General features: G+C 37.4%; 1 long non-coding RNA gene across 1 annotated transcript; it reads right to left on the reverse strand.

Moving 5' to 3' along the window:
- Nucleotides 1-252: 252 nt before the first annotated feature.
- On the reverse strand, nt 253-14,848 carry LOC131396618 (uncharacterized). The gene is made up of 3 exons (XR_009216599.1): nt 14,244-14,848; nt 13,963-14,104; nt 253-974 (listed from the first exon to the last, which is right to left on the reverse strand). It is a non-coding gene; the product is annotated as an uncharacterized LOC131396618 (long non-coding RNA).
- Nucleotides 14,849-19,073: the final 4,225 nt, after the last annotated feature.

A 19,073-nucleotide genomic window follows, 5' to 3' on the forward strand; every position in this document is an offset into this window, starting at 1 on the left:
AGGAGAGTGATTGCTGGGTCATATGATAAGAATATGTTAAGTTTTATAAGAAACTGTATTTTTTTTGTTTTCTTTCCCTTATAGATTATAGTACCTTGAAGACAGAGATTTTATTTATTTTTCTCAATACTTGTCCCGATGTCATCTAGCTCAGTCCTACCCTGAACAGCCCCTAACACACTGTCTCAATAAATATTTACATTATGTGTATACAATGAAGTGTTCTTTTGCTAAAAGCAAAACATTCTGGCTTTAATATGGTTTTATAATGAGCCAATTTTTAGCCCGATTTTAAATAATTACTGCACTAAGATCAGTGTCAATTAACTTTCCTGATAATCATTTTTAAAAAGTTCTTTAAAATGAGGGAGTTGAACCTCAATGATCTTTAAGACGTCTTCCAGTTTAATATTCTAAGATTCTAGAATTCTATGCTTTATTTACTTTGTCAAATTTAAATTAGGGCTTAAAATGCAACATAACAATAATGTACAGATTTGTATTCTCTAATGTTTACAGGAAGGAGAGAAGTGTGGTTGTCTCACTTTAAATAACTAATATCTCAATAGTGCTTTATAAGGTACTTTCACAAAAAAGATTTCATTTGCTCATTGATATAGGTATTGTTATTAGAGATAGGGAAAGTGAGACTGCGAGCATTCAGTAACTTGCATAAGCTCCCCCTGTAGAAAGCAGCAGAGCCACCGAGCCTTCTGATTCTCGGGACAGGCTCTTTCCATCAAACCAATGCTGGTGCTTTGGGAAACTCAACTCCAAGGATACTCGAAGTCCATCCTTGCTGTGATTGAAAGCTCTGTTTTTCTCTTTGACTTCTTTTCTCTTTTCTCCAAAGTGAATATTCTGTTGTGAAGAACTTCTAGCTCCCGTGGTGATTTTTAAATGCAGTGCCTGCTGCATTGATGTGGATGGATGCACAAGAGAGAGGATGTTATCAGGAGCTGATAAAACTCTTTCTAGGAATACAGCAGAAATATTTATAAGCTTCTGGGGATATCACCAAGAGATTCTGCCAGGGTGGGGAATTGGTGAAGAGGTCATTGGTGAAGAATAAATTTTGGCAAGACACAGTTTTTTGGGGAGGGGTACTGATGACAACATTCTAAAAGATTATAAATTCTTTTCACTAGAAAAGAATTGTATGTTTTAACAGACTCTTGGAGCAGATGGAGATATGACATTCACTACCATAATTTACATTAAGATGATACAAGACAGATTTGCCTTGATATAAAAAACTCAAACCACTTCAAAGATTCAGAAACAGCTTTTCATCAGTTCATTTCATCTCATTGAAACTTGATTGGATTTAGTCAATTTTGGAAAAAAGGACACATTATAAATATACACCAGGTACAATGATTATACTATAGCAAAATCCTTTAAAATGTTCCATCTTCAAAAAATTTGATTCATGAAAGTGATGATCTCTTGTTGCCAAATGTGTCTGCTTATTTCATTTTGATGTTCCCTGCTTACTGAAATAGAACAGTGAATGACGTTTCTGCTCAAGGAAGCAGAGTAACATTTATACATCTGTCCAGTATTGTCACATATGTTTACCTGTACTGAACATGCCTTTCTTTAATCTTGTGGCCTCACTTTAAAGGAGATAAGATTCTTTGTTTTAGATTTTTCTCAATCCAACACTAGAATTTTCTATATTTGACACTGATAATGTATGCCTTATTTTGGAAGACTCAACCTAATTCAAGCTATTCTGTTATTAACAGTATTTTGATTATTGAGAGAATTGTGGGAATAGAAACAGGACAGGGTCAAACTGACGGGATTTAATCATAACCAAAGTGTGGAATAATGGCTATTCATGTCAGTAAATGATCTGGCCCGTCTGTTTAGACCATAATTAGATGTTCTGTGTAAGTGTTTTTCTTACAGTACATGCTAAGTATATATTAGGTGATTTTGGTTTACTTCTTATTGATTGGGTATATTACTTAAAGCTTGGTTAATAAATTTTTTTCTGGGCTTTAGGGTTAAAGACCGGCAAACATTACTTTCTTGAGTTTAAACTTCATACATACAATGTTCATGGTCTCAAAAATATGAGGCTGCTTCACAGCACAGTTCTAATTGCTGTTTCACGGTGGCTTTGTTTTAATTTACACAACAATGAGCTGCTAGAATTTATTAAGATGAAACAGGAAAATCCATTTGTGGTAGTTTATTACCATCAAATGAAAATGTCTATATGAAAATCATATGCATTTTTGCTCTCTACTATATTGTATACACGCTCAGGTTTTATTTAATCAGTTGAGACTTGTATATGAATCATCTTTTCCGAAACAAAGCAAGATTTATGAACTTTGACTCAAACAATGATGTGTGGTGAGTCAGAAGAAGTAAATTAGTCAGTATGTTCGAGTCAGTTTCACATATGGTCTGGGCTTTTATGAAGCGGTGCATAACTCCAGGGTAATGTGCAAAAGCTTATAATGCTTTATGTAAGGAAGCTATTAATTATCACCAACTACAGGAAAATGTTTTCATGAAACAAAGAATTTATACTTAATGAAATGACAAAGCTCACAACTTTTTCAAGATCGGGGTAGGAAATAAGATATGTTCCGGATAATCTTCAGGAGATAAATAAACACAGTTTTTCTGCCTAGAGTCACACTAAGGGTATTTCTGTTTAAGAAGTCATATTTTAAATTAATAGAAAAGAAAAATCCCTGCAGTGTCAATTAAAGTAGGAACATTACTCTTTATGGCGCATGCTAATAAACAAGTGCATGTTTTTTTCTAGTATAATTAAGACATCAAAGATTGGAATAGAATAATCTATTTGTTTTAGGCAGTAGAGCCTAGAATATGGTCAAACAAAAAAATGAAGGAACATGATTTGGGGCTTTATAAGGAAATATGGACTGGGGTAGAGATGATTGAGGGAAGCTGGAAGACAGTCTTCTAGGAGAATCCTGTTTAAAGGAGGATGGTCTGAGAGAATGTATTATGGATATCATTGTCATGTGACCCCATCCGATAGCCAGTGAATCAGGGAGGGCTAGAAAAAGAAGCAAAAATAATTTAGTGGGGCCACCTAGTCCTTCCATTGGTTAATCTTCTCCTACCACGCCTAATGAATACAACACAAATTGTAGCCATTATTATTGTTAAATAAAAGGGAGACTTCTATTTAGGGGTTATATAGATGGTTGTGGATGAATGGGTAAAATTCCTGCACCATATATAATGTTTGTCTGTAGGGTTGTATGGGGTATGTGTGGGAAGTGGGTGGGTTTCGAGGAGAAGGAAGTGGGTGTTGGAGTGTGGGTACTATGAGGCTTTATTATCTGGGGCAAGTGAGAGCTGTGGTGGATGTTATGTGATAATCACTCTCTTCCCAATGTCCAATTCTTCCTTTTGCATGGAGCCCCAGACTGAATACGGGCTTATGTTGTTGCCTCTTTATTGGCATCTGTGCAATTTTCCCAGACACCATTTTTACATAGACTCTGACGATAGGTATGAATTCTTTCACTTCTTGTGAAATTCTCTTCCTGGAAAAGAAATGCATAATTCTAAACTGGGCATATGTCACTTAGCCAAGAATTGTTTCCAACTCACAACTAAATACAGGCTGATTTAGATACACTGCTTCTTTGAAATGTCTGTCATAGGACTTAAAAGTTCTCAATTGTTATTTATTCTATCACATTGGTAAGCATCCTGAATTTTTAGTCTCCAGCCTGAAATATTCAGCCTCATCTTCCATAGTTGGATTCTCATCCAAAGTTGCTAATATTATATTAGTAGGCGATCAAAGTGGTGAACTGTCTGCCTCTTATCTATCTATCTATCTATCTATCTATCTATCTATCTATCTATCTGAATGTGAATAAATACACATAAATGTCACTATAAAGAGCTGTGTGGGCTGTGCCTGTGCAGGAATATTGATATTGATCCACAAGAAAGCAGTAGTCAGACATCCTGTATTCAACTAACAGGTAGCTTTGTGTCCTTGGGCGAATCACTTACCCTCTGCAAGCTTTAGTTTTAAGAGGGTGAGAGGGTACAAGATAGTGGGATCATGATGGTGAGGAAATGGAAAGGTGGCTTTAAGGAAGGTTTGATCTTGATTTGATAGGATTTAAAGACTTTGGAGAAGAAATGGTTCAGGGATGTGTGTGTTTGTGTGTGTGTGTGTATATGTATTTGCATCTGAGCATGGATATGGTGCACACAGAGAAGGGGCTTTTGGGGGAGGCATAATAACTGTCTTCAAATATTTAAAAAAATAGTACCTGGATGAGGGATTCAGTTGTTCAGCATACATGGAAAAAAAAAACTTTTCTCAGTCGGTGGAATTAATACAGAGATAACTAAATTTTGTGGTTTTTCAACATAAAGAAAGGCTGACAGGCTCATCCTTATCCTAGGATAGGATGTTCAAATATGAGTTGGACAAGCACTTGAATCATTGATGGTGGGGCAGGTGTGAGTGTGAACTGTGGTACCGGGCAGACCTCGATTTGAATACTAGCTTTACCACTTATTAGTTTTGTGACCTTTGGCAAATTCCTTATGAGCTCTCAGCTTCACTTTCCTGTTCTATAACATTGGGATGACAGGGATTAATCACTGGACTTTTCTGTGAGGATTAAAAGAGGTAATATGCATGAAAGCACCCAGAATAGTAAGTACTCAATACCTTTTTATATTATGGGAAGGAGTGACTTAAGGATCATATGGGAGTGGCTGGATATCATACAGAAAAATATCAAAAAAAAAACCAAAAAGTGGTCTATTTCACCACCCAGATGATGCCTGTCAATATGAAAAAAAAAAAGTAATTGGTGCGTATTGTCAGATAATTCAAACAGCACAAAAAAGTAGTGTAAGATGTGCTTGGAAGGCTTCCGTCCTCTGCACTTCTTTTATCCATGGTAGCCACTGACGTGAGTCTTTCCAGAAAGTTTGGAGGTTTATACATAGAAAGCTTAGGATGCTTTCGGATGCAAGCAACAGAAAGCGCAACTCAAACTGGCTTAAATAATAAAGGGAATGTATGTAATGGAAATATGCAGAAGGACAAATTTAAGGCAAGGGTTTAATCCAAAAGTTTATGATGTTATCAGGGTCCCAGGTCTGAGTTTTTGGGGTTCTCAACTCTGTTCTCCTCCCTGTGTTGGCCTTATTTTCAGATTGGCTTCCCTCACGGTTAAAAGAACAAATAGCTGCAGCAGCTCCAAACTGTCCAGACAAAGAAAACATCTTTTCCAAGCAAAATGCTGAGAAAATTTAATTTTAAATTTCCAAGCAAATTCTAAGCAAAAGTTCTAATATTCACCCTGAATATCAGAGTCTGGCTTAGTTCACGTGCACTTGCACGAACTAGTCTCTGTGGCTAGGGGAATAGCACTGCCCACTGGATTACCTTGTGTGACCTCTTCCACCCTTGGAGCTGGGGGACAACTCAGTTGTCCCAGAATCACATGGACCCCAAATGAACTGGGGACATTTGGAAAGTGGACAGTGGGATATGGAGGGTGAGGAGGCATCCTGGTTACCTATTACTGAATGCCAAACTACCCCCAAGTCCTGTGGTTTTGAAACAACTATCATTTTATCATGCTCACTAGCCTATCAGGAATCTGAACAAGTCACGGTAAGAATGGCTTGCCTTCTTAATGTCTAATGTGTCAGCTGGCAATATTTGAAAGGCTGGCAACTGAAATCTTCTGGAGACTTCTTTACATGTTTCTGGAACCTGGGCTGGAGTGCCACACAGGCTGGTCTCAGCTGAGACTGTTGCCCAGAGCACCTGTAGAGAACCTCTCTCTGTCTCTCTTTTTAACTCCAGGGAAACTTTATTTAGTATTGTTTTTAAAGCAGTCTAGTTTAAAAATGAGTTGAGGTTAAGAGAAGAAAGAACATGAAAACTAACACAGAGTCAGACAGGCAGACAGACAGGAGGGGAGACGGGCACTGGTCAGGGACTTCCACGTCAGAGCCTCTGCATTTTGAAATTGAGGTCATCATGGGTCCTGGTCAGTTCATTGTTTTCTTGAGTCTCCTGCTCCACGGTCTTCTCTAGAGAGGGGATGTGCATTTGCTCCTTCCTCAGGCTCACCTGTAAGGCCAAGGCCCCTGCTTGCGCCTCGCTCTGGACCTGGGCAATCTCCTTATTCGCCAGCTTGAGTTTCTCTTCTGCCTGGGCCTTCAGTGCTTGGTATCTCTGGCCTTCCTTTTCAATGCTTACTAGGTAATCCTCAACACACTTCTTCAGCAATTCTTCAGTGTTAGGCTTTGATCACCTCAAACTGCTTGACAAAGTCAGAAAAAGATTTTTCCATGAAGTTCAGGTCTGCAGTAAGTTGGTCTTTTCCTTTCAGAACTTTCTGGATTTGGGGAGGTTCCAGTTCAAGATGGCGATGTATGAGGAACCTGGGCTCACCTCCTCCCATAGAAACACCAAATCTGCAGCTACATATGGAAGAATTTCCTCTGAAAAAAACCTAAACACTGTCTGAGCAACTCCTACAGTCTGGTGAATGAGAGACGGCCTACACTGAAGCGGTAGGAGAGGCTGGGACACAATCTCACCTTAAACCTCATCCCTGGCACAGGTACCCACAATAGAGAAGGAACTTAAAACCCAGAGCTTCTCCTTGAAGACTGAAGGGTTTGAACTCCACAGTGGACACCCCAGCTTTTAAGACCTGCACCTGAGAAACGAGACCCCAAAACATCTAGCTTTGAAAACCAACGGGTCTTGCATACATGAGACCCACAAGGTTACAACGAACTGAGAATGGCTCTTAAAGGACTCAAGTGCTTGGACTCACCTGCTCAGGGCTCAGTGCAGAAGCAGCCAATCAAGAGGTGCCCAGACTTTGTGTGAATGAGGCTCATTTGCTGTCTTAAAGCATCAGCCTGAAGGGCAGGCATCTAATTTGGCACCTATCTAGGGGCCTCCTGGCTGGCGGGCACCATCTGCATGCTTCCCCTCTGCCTTGCTCTAGCCAGTGGGCACAATCTTCTTTTTCTTGCAGGCACTGTCTACATGCTTTCCCTCCGCCTCATTCCAGCTGGTGAGAGCAATCTTTGTGCTCTCACTCTGCTGTCCTTCAGAGTACCAGTATCTCCCAGAGATACATGTGTCTGGTGCCCTGGTTTTTGTGGCTGTTGCCCAGGGGACACTCCTTGATTGCTTGACTCTGGAGGCCAGGGGCAACTGTGATCTTGGGTCCCACAGGATTGTAACAATTGGAGAGATGGTTCTTGAAAAGCTACTATACCTAAGGCACTGTACATGAGACAGCAGACTGAAACACATCTCTAGTCTTTCTGTGAAAGAGGCCTATTTGCTTGACCTAGAGCTTCAGCTAAAGGGCTGACTTTAGGTTTGGCACATAAGTTGGGGACTACGAAGGTGCTCTCAGGGAATGTAGGTGATGGATGACATCTTTGCACTTTCCCTCTGCCTCACTGCAGCTCGCTGGTATTTCCCAGAAAGGACCTTACACACTCATATGGAGCCCTAATTTTTGGGAGCTATTAAAAATAAAATAGGCTGCTTGTGCCATCACAAACATTTGAGAGACAACCAAGAGCTAGGGCAGGGTTGAACAATAAGGTTCATGTCCTACATGAGGCCACCCTCCTTCAGGACTGCAAGAGATGGCTGTTTAATCTAATGCGTAGAAACCAACAGAAAGGCAAGCGAGATGAAGAAACAAAGGAATATGTTCCAAACAAAAGAACAAGAAAAAAACCTCAGAAAAAACCTTAATGAAATGGAGATAAGTAATTTATCTGATAAAGAATTCAAGGTTATGGTCATGAAGATGCTCACTGGACTCAGGAGAGGAATGGATGAACAAAGTGAGAACTTAAACAATGAGATAAAAAATAAGGAATGTACCAAACGGAAGTTACAGAGCTGAAGAATACAACTGAACCGAAAAATACACTAGAGGTGTTCAACAGCAGACTGGATGAAGCAGAAGAAAGGATTAGTAATTTTGAGGACAGGGCAGAGGAACTCACCCAATTAGAGCAGCAAAAAGAAAAAAGAATGAAAAAAAGTGAAGATAGCTTAAGGGACTTATGGGACAACATCAAACAGACTAACGTTCACAATCTAGGGGTCCTGGAAGGAGAAGAGAAAGAGAAAGGGGCAGAAAACTTATTTGAAGAAATAATGACTGAAAACTTCTGTAACTTGGGGAAGAAAACAGACATCCAGATACAGGAAGCCAAAAAAGTTCCAAATAAGATGAACCCCAAAAGACCTACACCAAGGCACCTTATAATTAAAATGTTAAAAGTTAAAGATAAGGAGAGAGTCTTAAAAGAAGCAAGAGAAAACAACCTGTTATGTACAAGGGAGCCCCCATAAGACTATCAGAAGATTTTTCAGCACAAAGTTTGCAAGCCAGACGGAATGACACGATATATTCAAAGTGTTGAAAGAAAAAAACTTCTAACCAAGAATACTCTATCAAACAAAGTAATCATTCAGAATTGAAAGAGAGGTAAAGAGTTTTCTAGACAAGCAAAAGCTAAAAGAGTTCATTACCACTAAACCGGTCTTACAAGAAATGTTAAAGGGACTTCTTTAAGCTGAAAAGAAAAGGCACTAATTAGTAACAAGAAAACATATGAAAATATAAATCTCACTGGTAAAGGTAAATATATAGTACAGGTAGTGGATTAACCACTTATAAAGCTAGTATGAAGGTTAAAAGACAAAGGTAGTAAAAATGACTATAACTACAATAATTACCTAAGGGAAACACAGGATAAAAAGATGTAAAATGTGATATCAAAAACATAAAATGTGGAGGGGGAAGCAAAATTGTAGAGCTTTAGAATGCAGTCAAACTTAAGTTGTTATCAACTTAAAATTGACTATTATAAATTGTTATATGTAAGCCTCATGGTAACCACAAAGCAAAATCTATAGTAGATACACAATAGATAAAGGAGCCAAAGAACACCACTAAAGAGAGTCACCAAACCACAAAGGAAGAGAGCAAGAGAAGAAGAAAGGATCAGAGAGGAAGTACAAAACAGTCAGAAAACGAATAACAAAATGGCAATAAGTATATATCTATCGATAATTACTTTAAATGTAAATGGTCTAAATTTTCCAATCAAAGACAAAGAATGGCTGAATGGATTAAAAAATAAGACTCATCTATATGTTGCCTACAAGAGATTCATTTCAAATGTAAGGACACACACAGACTGAAAGTGAAGGGATGGGAAAAGATAATCTATGCAAATGGAAACCAAAAGAAAGCTGGGGTGGGTATACTTATATCAGACAAAATGATGTTAAAAAACAGACTATAATTAGAGACAAAGAAGGGCATTACATAATGATAAAGACATCAATCCAACAAGAGGATAGAACATTTGTAAATATTTATGCATCCAATATAAGGGCATCGAAATATATTAAGCAAATATTAACAGAACTAAAGGGATAAATAGCAATACAATAATAGTAGGGGACTTTAAGATCCCACTTACATCAATGGATAGATCTTGCAGACAGAAAATCAACAAGGAAACATCAGCCTTAAGTGACATCAGCCTTAAGTGACATCCTTAAGTGACATCAGCCTTAAGACCAGATGGATCTAACAGACGTATACAGAACATTCCATCCAAAAGCAACAGAATACACATTCTTCTCACGTGCACATGAAACATCCTCCAGGATAGATCATATCTTAGGCCACAAAATAAGTCTCAATAAATTGAAGAAAACTTAAATCATATCAAGCATCTTTTCTGACCACAGTGGCATGAAACTAGAAATCAATACAAGAAAAAAACAGGAAAATTCAGAAATACGTGGAGATTAAACAACATGCTACTGAACTACTAATGGATCAAAGAAGAAATCAAAAGAGAAATCAAAAAATATCTTGAGACAAATAAAAAATGGAAATACAACATATTAAACCCTATGGGATGCAGCAAAAGCAGTTCTAAGAGCAAAGTTCACAGTGATAAATGCCTACATCAATAAACAAGAACACTCTCAAATTAACAACTTAACTTTACACCTCAAGGAACTAGAAAAAGAATAACAAAGTCTAAAATTAGTAGAAAGAAGAAAATAACAAAGATCAGAGCAGAAATAAATGAAATAGAGATTAAAAAGAAAATTAAAAAAATCAATAAAACTGAGCCAGTTTTTTGAAAAGATAAACAAAATTGACAGACCTTTAGCTAGACTCACCAAAAAAAAAAAAAAAAAAAAAAAGAGAGGAAACAAATAAATAAAATCAGAAACAAAAGAGGAGACGTTACAATGATACCAGAAATACAAAAGATCATAAGGCAGTACTATGAACAATTATACTCCAACAAATTGGACAATCCAGAAGAAATGGATAAATTCCTAGAAACATACAACCTTCTAAGACTGAATCATGAAGAAATGGAAAATCTGAACAGACCAGTCACTAGTAAGGAGATTGAATCAGTAATCAAAAACCTTCCAACAAACAGAAGTCCAGGACCAGACAGCTTCATTGTTGAATTCTACCAAACATTTGAAGAAGAATTAACACCAATCCTTCTCAAACTCTTCCAAAAAGCAGAAGAAAGGGAAAATTTCCAAACTCATTTTACAAAGCCAGCATTACCCTGATACCAAACCAGATAAGGACACCGCAAGAAAAGAAAATTACAGGCCAATATTGCTGATGAAGATACATGCAAAAATCCTCAATAAAATATTGGAAAACTGAATTTAACAATACATTAAAAGGATCATACACTATGAACAAGTGGGATTTATTCCAAGGATGCAAGGATGGTTCAACATTGACAAATCAATATGATACACTACATTAATAAAATGAAGAACAAAAACCATATGATCATCTTAGTAGATGGAGAAAAGCATTTGACAAAATTCAACATCCATTTATGATAAACAATCTCAATCAAATGGGTACAGAGGGAATTTATCTGAACATAATAAAGGCGATATATGACAAGCCCACTGCCTACATCATATTCAATGATGAAAAGCTGGAAGCTTTTCCTCTAAGATCAGGAGCAAGACAAAGATGCCCACTCTTGCCACTCATGTTCAACACAGTATTGAAAGTCCTAGCTAGGACAATTAGGTAAGAAAAAGAAATAAAAGGCATTCAAATTGGAAAGGAAAAAGTAAAACTGTCACTACTTGCAGATGATGTGATATTATATATAGAAAAGTCTCAAGACTCCACCAAAAAACTGTTAGAATAAATGCATTCAGTAAAGTTGCAGGATACAAAATCAACACACAAAAATTAATTGTGTTTCTATACACTAACAACAAACTATCAGAAAAAGAAATAAATAAAACAATCCCATTTACAATTGCATCAAAAAGAATAAAATACCTAGGAATGCATTTAACCAAGGAGATAAAGCTGTATGTTGAAAACTGTAAGACATTGATGAAAGAAACTGAAGATGACGCAAATAAACGGCAAGATAGTCCATGTTCATGGATTAGAAGAATTAATGTTGTTAAAATGTCCATACTACACAAAGCAATCTACAGGTTAAATGCAATCCCTATTAAAATTCCAATGGCATTTTTCAAAGAAATAGAACAAACAATCCTAAAATTTTTAGGAACCACAAAAGACCCTGAATAGCCAAAGCAATCTTGAGACAGAAGAACAAAGCTATCACACTCCCTGATTTCAAACTATGTTACAAAGCTGTAGTAATCAAAACAGTGTGGTATTAGCATAAAAATAGACACATAGATCAATGGAACAGAATAGAGAGTCCAAGAATAAACCCATACATATGTGGGTAATTAATTTATGACAAAGGAGGCAAGAGTATACAATGAGGAAAGGATAGTCTTTTGAATAAATGGCTTTGGGAAAACCGGACAGCCACATGCAAAAGAATGAAGCTGTACCACTATCTTACACCACACACAAAGATGAACTCAAAATGGATTAAAGACTTGAATGTAAGACCTGAAACCATAAAAGTCCTAGAAGGAAACATAGGTGGTAAGCTCCTTGACATCAGTCTTGGAAATGGTTTTTTTTGGATTTGACACCAAAAGCAGTGGAAACAAAAGCAAAAATAAACAAGTGCCACTACATCAAACTAAAAAGCTTCTGTACAGCAAAGAAAACCATCAACAAAAAAAAGGCAACCTACAGAATGGGAGAAAATATTTGCAAATCATATATCTGATAAAAGATTAATATTCAAAATATATGAAAACTTCATGCAACTCAATAACAAAAAAACCCAAACAATCTAAGAAATGGGCAGAGGACCTGAATAGACATTTTTCCAAAGAAAACATACAGATGGGCAACAGGTACATGAAAAGGCACTCAGCATTGCTAATCATCAGGGAAATGCGAATCAAAACCACAATGAGGGCCAGCCCGTGGCTTAGTGGTTAAGTGCACGCGCTCCCCTACTGGCGGCCGGGTTGGGATCCCTCTCGGGCGTGCACCGACGCACCGCTTCTCCAGCCATCTCGGGCCATGCTGAGGTGGCGTCCCACATACAGCAACTAGAAGGATGTGCAGCTATGACATACAACTATCTACTGGGGCTTTGGGGGAAAAAAAAAAAGGAGGAGAATTGGCAATAGATGTTAGCTCAGGGCCGGTCTTCCTTAGCAAAAAGAGGAGGATTAGCTCAGGGCTGATCTTCCTCACAAAAAACAAACAAACAAAAAAAACAAAAAAAACCCCACAATGAGATATCACCTCACACATGTTAGAATGGCTATTATCAAAAAGACAAGAAATAACAACTATTGGTGAGGATGTAGAGAAAAAGGAATCCTTGTGCACTACTGTTGATGGGAATGTAAATTGGTGTAACTACTGTGGAAAACACTATGGAATTTCTTCAAAAAATTAAAAATGGAACTACCATATGATCCAGCAATTCCACTTCTGAGTATTTACATCAGGAAAATGAAATCACCAATTGGAAAGAATTTATGCATGCCATGTTCACTGCAACATTATTTACAATAGCCAAGATATGGAAATAACCTAAATGTCCATCTACGGACGAATGGATAAAGAAAATGTGGTATATGCATATACAGGCATAACTTGTAGATATTGTGGGTTCAGTTCCAGACCACTGAAATAACATGAATACTGCAATAAAGTGAGTCACACAAATCTTTTTGGTTTCTAGTGCATATGAAAGTTATGTTTATGCTATAGTGTAGTCTATTAAGTGTGCAATAGCACGCTTAAAACAATGTACACACCTTAATTAAAAAATACTTTATTGCTAAAAAATGCTAACCATCATCTGAGGCTTCAGCAAGCCATAATCTTTTTGTTGGTGGAGGGTCTTGAAAATGCAACATCTGCAAAGTACAATAAAGCGAAGCACAGTATAATCAAGTACGCCTGTACAATGGGACATTATTTAGCCATAAAAAAACGAAATCTTGCCTTTTGCAACAACAGGGATGGACCTTGAGGGCATTATGCTAAGTGAAATAAGTCAGACAGAGAAAGACAAACACCATATGATCTCACTTATATGTGGAATCTAAAAAAACCAAAAAAACCTGAGCTCATGAATATAAATAACAGAGTGGTTGCCTGGGAGCGGGGGTGGGGAGGAAATGGGTGAAGGGGGTTAAACAGTACAGATTTCCAGTTATAAAATGAACAAGTCCTAGGATGTCACGTACGCTATGGTGACTATAATTAATAACACCATATGGCATATTTGAAAGTAGTTTCAAGAGTGGGTCTTGAAAGTTCTCATCACAGGAAAAAAAACATAACTACGTATAGTATTGGATGTTAACTGGACCTCCTGCGATAGAGAACCGTTACATGATACATCCACAAAAAAAGGCAGTTGGGAGTGGGAAAAAAAAATTTAACAGTAAGGCACTAATTTGTTAAAAAAAAAAAAAAGTAAGGAACATACTGTTTAGAAATAAGTTGACCTTAAGTTTCTGATGTTTTGCACGTGCTTCGGTGCTCAGGTTGAAGGAACATCTCCCGTCGTGGAGAGGAGGCTCGGGCTGGACTCGGGGCAGGAATGGCCTCCCCTCACCGGTGCTCAGAAACTGGAAAACGCAAGGCACGTGGTGGACCCGGGCTTCGGCCAGCCCTCCCGCCCGCACCCCGGTTACAGTCTGCCACCAGAGGCAGCCAGCTAGTGAGCGTCACGCGCAGATAGCATCCTTTAAGGAGTTGACCACATACCTCTGTCAGAAGATCCGTTCCCCAGAGTGCAGCCTCTGTCTTGCATTGCTAAATTGCAAACCCAACTCCATATGGTGCGTTTGGCAAAATTTAGGCCACATGGTTGTGCCTCAGGTGCAAGAGATCCTGGGAACGCGGAAAACTGGACTTAAAATGAGTTGGCAGCCAGGAAGGTCCACTTCAGTCTCTATCCACTCTCTTCTGATTTGTTACTGTTTTATGTGTTGTTTCTTGGGAACAGAGATATCTGTAGCCTACATGGTTCCTGAGAAAAGTAGAATTTTCCACACCCTTGAAGTCAGAAAGTTGTCTCAAGCCTTTTCATCAGGAGATGTAAAAGAACTTGAATGTATCTGTGGATTTTGCCTCTAGTATGTAGAGGAGGCAAATAGTACTCTCAGTAGAGAATTTTCAAGCTGAATGTGTCTGAAGTTGTGTTTTCAGAATTCAGCGTAAACAGAGTTAATTCACATATGATTTAGTTATTTTCACTCGAAACTAAATATTTGAAAATGTAGATCCAATTTAATACACCCTTGTTGAACATCTATTATGAACTAGGCCCTGTGCTGCTGTCTACATTCCCTGAAGTTGGGAGAATGCTTTTATATCCTATAATAAAATTTTCAAGTTATATAATTTAGTATTCAGGAAGAAGATGAGAAAATACAATTGTTCATGTTAAAAGCATCTAATTTTGCCAACTTTTTGATAGTCTTTTGAACCAAAGTATATTGTTGCCACAAAATAATTGAAGACATAATAAAGAAAGAAATTACATATATAAAATTAAATAGAAAGGATTAATCTCTTAAAGCACCCTACTTGTATATTGAATTATGGAGTGAAAAAAATGTATTGACAGTATACTTGTCAGCTTTGAACTATACTTTTCTTTGTAGAGCTACTAAACATGAAATATTTTTGAGAATTTTGAGCCTCACTAAGTCATAATTTAGACATCATTTGGCACATATAAGGTTTCTAGCCTTATATTTATTACCAACTACTTTCATTTATTACTTTGACTGCTTTCCTATAAACATGAACAGTTCTTAAAGAGCATCACGTCCAGGTACATGAAGACAGAAATACTCTGTAATAGAAATGCAAGAAGAAACTCTTAATCACCCTTTAGCTTTCCTTAATTTCCATGGAAAATATATTTTGAAATTGAATACCTTTTGATTAAAAAATAATTATCATCAGCTCCATTATCAATTTTAATGTAAGAGTGTTTCTAAGTGGGTGAAATAAAAGAAAATAAATCCACTCTTCTCCTCGGTTACCAAAGGTACATATTTTTGTGTGGGGGAGTGTTCGGTAGCGGATCAGCGATGGTCAGGTGTACAGCTGGACTGCAGAGTCAGTGCAGAGGAAGGGAAGCAGAGGAAACAGTAATAAGTTAAAAAATGTGACTTGTAAAGATCACATCCTGTTTTTTAACACAGAATCATTATGTTAGTAAAGCGTCTAAAGCCTTCCGAATGTCCCAGGTAGAAAATGGACTCAGCAAGGCAAAGCAGGGCTGTGCATTCATCTAGTCACTTAGCCTATATTCCAGAGACCTGTCATGGAATACATTTTATCAGTGTGGTGACTCAGGTTTCAGGATTACTAATTTTTTGAGCAAGATTGCTGAAATGGCTTTGGACCTTGTCCATAGCACGATGGTTGTGGCTGTGCTCCAGTTTAATAGCCTCTGATGAAAGTATTCTGGACACTGATAGCATATATTTGAAAGTGACTAAGGTTCGAGAAAAGGGAGAGTCTGCATGCTCATGATAACGTTAATCAACCAGAAGAGTAAGCTAGAACTGGATAGTTCAAATTGGGTTCCATTGCATAGCTCTAATAGTAGTCATAATATGTAATCATAGCTAAAATTGACTAGTACTTTCTCTGTTCAAGTTTCTGATGCCAGGCCCATCATCTCATTGAACCCTCATAGCAAGCAGTGAGGGTGGTGCATTTATTAACTCTATTCAAGAGGTGGGGAGACCAAATCTTCAAGAGTGTAGAAATATACCCAATGTTATATAGCCAGAAAACGACTGAGCTGGGATTCAAATCCAGTTTTATAAGACCGCAGAACTCCAGCTCCAAATCACTGAATTTTACGCCTCTTTCAGTAGCATCCTTCTGTGCAATAAATATATCATTATTCTAGATCCCTTAAGGTAGAACAAAAAAATCAAGGGGGAATTCTACTTTCAAAGCTAAAAATTTAGTCCCTAGAAAAAGTAGAGTATTCTAAATAAGATAGATCTAGTACTGAGTATTTATTTATTCATTTTTTAAACTGAGGCATTAGTTTCAGTTGTACAGTGTAATGGTTCGATATTTGTATATATTGCAAAACAATCACCACAAAAAGTCTAGTTAAAATCTATCACCATACATAGTTACAAAATTTTTTTCTTGTGATGAGAACTTTTAAGATCTAATCTCTTAGCAACTTTCAAATATGCAATACAGTATTATTAACTATAGTCACCATGCTGTGACATCCTCATGACTTACATATTTTATAACTGGAAATTTGTAGCTTTTGACCCCCTTCACCCATTTTGCCCATCCCCCACCCCCTGACTCGGAACCGCCAATCTATTCTCTATATGGATGAGCTTAGTTTTTTTTTCTAGATTCCATATATGAGTGAGATCACGCAGTATTTGTCTTTCTCTGTCTGACTTGTTTCACCTAGCATAATGCCCTCAAATCCAAGCATGTTGCTGCAAATGGCAAGATTTCGTTCTTTTTTATGGTTGAATAATATTCCATTGTAAATATGTATCACATTTTCTTTATCCATTCATCCATCAATGGACACTTAGGTTGTTTGCATGTGTTGGCTATTGTAAATAATACTACAATGAACATGGGGTGCATATATCTTTTTGAGTTAGTGTTTTTGTTTTCCTCAGATCATTCATTCATTTAATTAACATTTATTGAACACCTACAATATGGATCTTCTACATAAGATATTGTCTCTCTTCCCAAAGAAATTATAGTCTAATAGAGGGATATAAAAGCAAATAAGTGATTGAATGTCAGAGATGCCATAATACAGATCTGGTCAGAGAGGAAATGAGACTAAAGGTAAAAAGTGCTCATATATATCAGAATACAAATTGTGATGGTTGGAGGTGGGGCTGGAGTTTCCTGAGAAAAAAGTCTTCATGAGATAGATGCTTGAAATGAGTCTTCAAAGGCAAATATATCTTTTCCGGGCTGACTGAAGTTGGGGAATAGGGTAGTATGCGGGACATTAAGTCCTGCTAGTCAGAGGTACAGATAGAGCTGGGGAAAAGATCCTGGGTGGAGGAAACTGTGTTAGAAAAGGCATGGAGGCATGGAAGGGCATTGACTCTTCCAGGCACTGTAAAATCTAGGAACTGGTCGTTTTGAAAGGTAAAAATAAAGACTGAAAGATAAACCTGGAAAGCAAATGAAGAGTTTTGACTTTAATCTGTGTGATAAAAAGATTCACTGATGAGTTTTAAGCCACGAAAAAGATATCACATTTGTGTTTTGGAAATATCACTGCTATGTGAAGGATGAATTTGAATTGTGGGGGACGTGTTGTGAAAATTTAGCCTAGAGAGTAGAAGACAGAAGAAATATCTATGAGGTATGAAAACACTTTGATAACTCCCACCCCGAAATCATGTGATCATTATAATTCCTTACCTGCAGGACTATAATTAAAATGCAGGACAATACCTGGAAAATAATACATGTTTAATAAGTATTTGACTCGGAATTATGACCTTGAGGTAATTTGAAGGAAAGAAATAATTGTTCAGTAGAATAAATTTTAAAATGATTTTGGGGGATAGTGGGAACTTGAACACATTGTTTCATACAGTCTTCATCACTTATTCCTGAGGAGTACCTCATCAAGGTGAAACTGAACAAAATAAATAAGTATATTCCAGTGGTCCTTCGAATGTTGCTGTTTGAGCCCAATGGGAAGGAATGGCGAGGGACTTAAAATAATCAATTTGTGACTTTGTTTGCAAAAAGTTCCCTTTGAAAATGACTTTTGAGTAAATTACCTTTTAAAAATCTCTAACCACTTTGGAAAATATGGTTTATGTTATAAAATCACTTTTGGACCTGAGAGAAAGAAAAGATTTAATGTGTCTTAGAATCATAGTTGCAAATTTTCATGTGGTACTAGTTATGGCCTCTGAAATGTATCCCCCAGCTATGTCAAACAATTTATTTGTTTTAAAAGTGTAAATGCTTCTGGATTTACAAATCTCCTTTCATTTCTCACTTATAAACGTCTGCATATCCATTATTGCAGCGGTGTTGTTTATTAGTAAAATTGTTTTTGTAATGTGGAAAACTGTTTCAAGGTTCTCAGTGACTAAGTAACAGTTAAAAGATGATCAAGTTTGCTTACTGATACCTGGATTAAAATTATGCTAGCAAACAATCAGCACTTGTAGGGAGTACATGACCCCATCCCGACTAGAGGGCATAAGCCATTCAGTGAGGGAGGAGTGTCTGCAGACCCTCTTTGCGCGCGCGCAAACACACACGCGCACACACACACACGCGCACACACACACGCACACGCATGATGCATAACAGAACCACCAAGAGTAGGCAGTACTTCTGCCATAGTCCTCTGTGAAATCCTTGCAACATTCTAACAATTCACTACTGGAAAGTAATGGTGGGTTTAGGCTGGGACTTTGTTTCTAGGCTGCCAGGAGACAAAAAATTTCAAGATACCAGAGACATTTCCATAACAAAATAATGAATATATTTCTTTATATATTTATCTAGCCAGGCTAGACATTTCTTCACTGC

The sequence above is a fragment of the Diceros bicornis genome, chromosome 33, assembly GCF_020826845.1.
Source record: "Diceros bicornis minor isolate mBicDic1 chromosome 33, mDicBic1.mat.cur, whole genome shotgun sequence".
Lineage (NCBI taxonomy): Eukaryota > Metazoa > Chordata > Mammalia > Perissodactyla > Rhinocerotidae > Diceros > Diceros bicornis.